We start from the raw sequence: 5,000 nt of genomic DNA on the forward strand, positions 1-5,000 counted from the left end.
CAAATGGATTGATCCAGTTGTCAATAAATGTTTACATACATTGCACAGACTTTTCATTATCCAAAACCTGATTTGAGGCAGCATGATAGGGTTTCTAGCTACCTGCAAAGTAGTGTACATATGCAGCTAGTTTGCCATGTTTTGGGGTACTTATCCTACCGTAACAACTGTAATACACAATATCTTGCGCTATAACAAGAATTTGTCTCTTCCCAGGATCTTTGGCCTTGAAATGTTGTTTCATAGATAGTGATATCTCTGACTATTCTTTAATTCCCATAATAGTCCTAGCAAGGAGGTAGTTTAAAGTGATGTTCGAGGAGACCATTTCAGATTCCATTTGATGACGATGGGTCCAAGACAATATATTTTCACCAAATGGTTTGCATATCAGTTTTTTCAGCTTTTCTGACCTACAGTCAGAATTATCATGACCGAGGTGAAAAAGAAATTAAACGAATTGCTCCTGTACCTTTGACATTTTACACACTTTGTAACCATTGATGATAATTTTTTTTATCATTTCAACTGAGAAGCATTGTAATGTTTTACCATATGCATTATCTGGCGTTTCATACTGATCCATACTTCAAGATTATGCTGTGCAAATAAGAACAACATGATCTGTGGATTAAAATCTCACCTGCAGTAGTATGTCTTCCTACTCTGGCTGCAGCTGGAAATTGTTAGATAATTCTCTGGGTATTATGGAACCCACACAGCACTTCAAAGTGCTTTCCTAGCAGACAACAGGGTTAATGGATGAACAGGCTCTAGCTGAACGCCTGTTGTTATGCAGTCATTTATCTTTTGGAAAATCAGACATTTTTGTAAGTTATTTGTAGATAGGCTAGCCCTTGTTAGGTTCGGTGTACCTGGAGGTTCAGCTCCTGTCTCTGATGAAACATTTGCTTCATCACAGTTTTCATTCTGCGATCTGTAAACTTTCGCCAACCTGTACAATGTATAACAGTTGTGGAGTTCATATAGATATCTGACAGTTTTCCATCAATATAGTCTTTTAACTCCATGTATACGAAATCATTTTGCCGAAATGTTACAGTAAAGAAAGTTTCCCAGGATACAACAGTGAACTTCTCTAATTTCCCAGAATTGGAAGAATAGCTATCCACAAGAATTTCTCATTACTCTCCTTACTGTCAAAAACATAAGCCAAAATAAGTCTATTTCCCTTTGGACAGTGAGTTATAACAATCTGGTTCAAGTAAAGAAGGAACTGTTAGATTTACATCAATGAGTGCACATTTAAGGATAGCCCATTTATTATCCTGGGTTGAACCAGAAAGAATCTCTTTTATGGTTAAATTTTATTAATTTTCAGCTGACGGATGAACTAACAGAGAAAAACCTCTTATCTGAGTATCATATTCCAATTCAACCCTTCCAAAGATGATAGGCCTCCTGTTTCTCTAAATAAGCACGTCCACAATTATCATTGAACCAGGTTTTGTCTTTTACTCGATACTTTAATATACAAGAAGAGATAATGCTATTCTAGTCTCTGAGATTTTGTATAAATTTTACATAAGTATGACACACCAGGAACTGCTTGTTCAGCCTTAACTACTAAAATTAGGAGATGATCACATGTCCCAATTGGCAAACCAACCTTACTTGTTATACAGTAGTATCAGGGGAGTCAGTGTATACCAGGTCCAAACAGTAACCAGACCTGTGAGTAGCTCCACTTATGATTTGCTTAAAGCCTGATTCAGAGGCAAAGCCCAAAGCTCTAAAGCAATGGCGATAAGTGGGAGAAACAGAATTTAACCACTCACTGTGGTGAACATTGAACTTGCCAACAAAAACAAAAGAGGCCTTTCTATAAACTTTCTGTATTTTAACCATAATGGTAAGAAGACAATTGAAGATAGAATCATCCATGTCTGGATTCTGGTAGATTCAACACAAAGAGGAGATGTTATGCCTGCCCCAAACTTTTATATATTTCTTGAATTTCATTTTATCCACATTCGTAGCAGGATTTATGAGCAACACGGTACTCACACCTTATATACACGGCCATTCCACTTGCCCTCGTAATAGTATCAGGTTTTCAAATTATTGTATTCTTGAAGCCTGTAATAAGGAGCTCAGATAAGTGCCTCATTGGAGAAAACCAAGTTACTGAGCAGAAAATAATATCATACTGTCTCGAAGCAAAGGTGAGGTCTTGAATATTGGCATGCAGATCACGAATATTGCACTACAGTTGCAGACAGTGGCGAAGTCTAAGACGTACTAGTCCTTAATTTTGCTGTCTCCAAACCGGATAAGAATTAAAAGCAATACTGCTCGGTGAAAGCATATCCTCCTTCCAACTTTGTCCATAGTTAAAAAATAATACCTTTTTCCAATAAAAACAGGATTTACTAATGAGCTAAACTCCACGATAATCAAATAAACACTTTCGTGAGGGATAATCAGACTTTATTGTTCGAAAGCATTTATTCGAACATTATGAAAGCATAATTTGAGCCATGCTTTAACCTTTGTCAGGAAAGTGAAAAAAGAAGAAAATATATCTAAGCCGAATACATTGTTGGTTCATAACAAATATTGGGGATATTTAAAGGGATCATTATCGTCTGCCTACATATCATGAAATATCCTGTTAGAGTTACTGGACACATGTTTATAAACTATCATAATGCTTGGTGAAGTGTATGGTAACTAATGTAAGTTCGCGCATTCCAATTGTGTACTTTACTGAATTTCAACTTACATATTTTTCCTAAAAAGTACCATCAGTATCTTTTGTTTCCGGCATTCGTCTACCATGTTAATATAGATGATGTATTCTTCGACATCGACCCAAGCTTTATTTCCCAAGTAACCCCGGAATCGATTATTTATTCGCCCTGACTCATACAAATATTTACTTAAAGTAGAAATTTTTTCCTAGTTACTTCAATTATACTATATTTTCTAAACACAGACACAAAAATTTAGTTGGTTTTTATATGGTTTAAAACTTTTGAGTTTTAGAGAGTTTTGTATTTATTGTTGCTTTTCTTGTAATCTAAAAACCATAGTTGGGGAAGCAGAAGGCGAAAAAAAAAAAAAAATGGTGCTGGAATTAGCCACATACCTAATACTGTAAAGAATGGACTCGACAATTGGAAATCTTTTACAGCTAACAAATTGAGCGACGATGACTAGACATCAAGGTTTTTTTTTTTTTTTTTTTTTTTTTTTTTTTTTTTTTTTTTTTTTTTTTTTTTTTTTTTTATATATATGAAAGTATGCTGCTTAGGACCAGAATTGAGAATAATGTTAAATGCAGAAGAGATAAAACGAAAAAGTTTGGACATATTAGAGAGTTATTAAAATGCAGGAAAAATATTCTTAATATACGGACTTTTCATTCAATTCCGAAAGAGACAGAACGGATATGTTTCACGAAAGGGAATTTGTAATCATAAATGACACCTACAATTTCAAAAGATCTGCTACTACTTAGGTAAAGCCTGTCTATAAAAAAATGTCGGTGGAGGAGTTCCATCATTTCAGACTCACGAAGAATCACGCTTGTAGTTTTCTGAGGGCTTGACCTCATCTGAAATAATTTTCAATAAACATGAATTTTAGCTATATTTCCGAGACAACCTCAGAAATCAGAATCGATCCACGAAAGCAAAGACGATAATCTTGTTTTAATTGTCGCGAACAAAGTGAGTGACCTTATATGAGATGCCCAATTTTTTAGGAAGATATCTCACCCAACCCATAACCGTAACCGTGGATTTCGGAGCCAGGTGTTGCTTGGATGGGGGTGGGGTGGGGTGGGGGTGGGGGTTGCTGGGGGTGTGACAACTTTTAGATAAAAAAATCAGTGAGGAGAAGCAAATCACTCCCAGAGTTTTACAGATATCAAAATGATTTTCAGAGGGTTTGGTGGGTGTAATTTGAACTACATTCATACCAATTTTTGCATTAATACTTGCCATAGAAAAGTCACAGTAGCCATTTTTCGATATCCACGGGAGACCTATTTTTGGCGGTGCCGTAAATTATTCGTAGAATACTTCACATATCTAAATGAAATTTGCAAGCGTTTTGGGGATGCATATTTACTTTGTCCATACCGATTTTCATGTTGATATGTGCCATAGAAAAGCCACAGCAAACGTTTATTTCGGTATGGGTTGAATGGTTATTTTTGACGGTGAAGTACACTGTTCCTAGAATAACTATATCCAAATGAAAATTTCAGGTATTGATGGGAAAAAATTAGTTTTTCTGTTGCTTCCAAATTCCATGATAATATCTATAATTGAAAGGACCCAGCTATCACGTAGCCTTCTTAAGTATGATGTTGAATGTAGCAACATTACAGATAACTGCGTGTTAGTGAGCGACATCAACGAGGGACAATCCCGATCATATATACTATATCCGTCCCGAGTTCAGCTAGTGTTGATATATAAAAATATAGAGTGGTTAAAGCAAACACTACACTGAGGATCAATGGTACCCATCAATTACTGTTTACTTCTTAAAAATTATCCACTAACTACAACCGGTCTAGTTTGAGAACAAGGGCCTCCTAATTATCGCAACCAAAAACAAAACTAAGTCAAGAAACATCATCCGAGCTTCATAAACAGTATCTGGGATCTTTTTTGAAAAGTAAAAAATGTAGAGCATCAAAAGCACTAAGGTCATTTTAAAAGTCAAACTACAAACAGGTGAGTACATTAATTATATTCATTCAGAAATTTTATCAACATTTGGACTTTTGTGTTAATAACCGTGTTTTATGCTCATATTGATTTTCTTTTATCCATTGATATTTGAAAAAGGATTTATTACGGATATCCTTTGTTGTTTTTAAAGGGGCACCCTATCTGATGGTAACAAGGTCCTTTGAAGATTTCCTTTTGTAATCCAGATGATAATAACCATAAATATTCATAATTATAACGAAAATAATATTCATCTCAATTACTTTAATTTCTTTTAATGTTTATCATCCA

Source organism: Palaemon carinicauda, chromosome 1, assembly GCF_036898095.1.
Source record: "Palaemon carinicauda isolate YSFRI2023 chromosome 1, ASM3689809v2, whole genome shotgun sequence".
Classification (NCBI taxonomy): domain Eukaryota; kingdom Metazoa; phylum Arthropoda; class Malacostraca; order Decapoda; family Palaemonidae; genus Palaemon; species Palaemon carinicauda.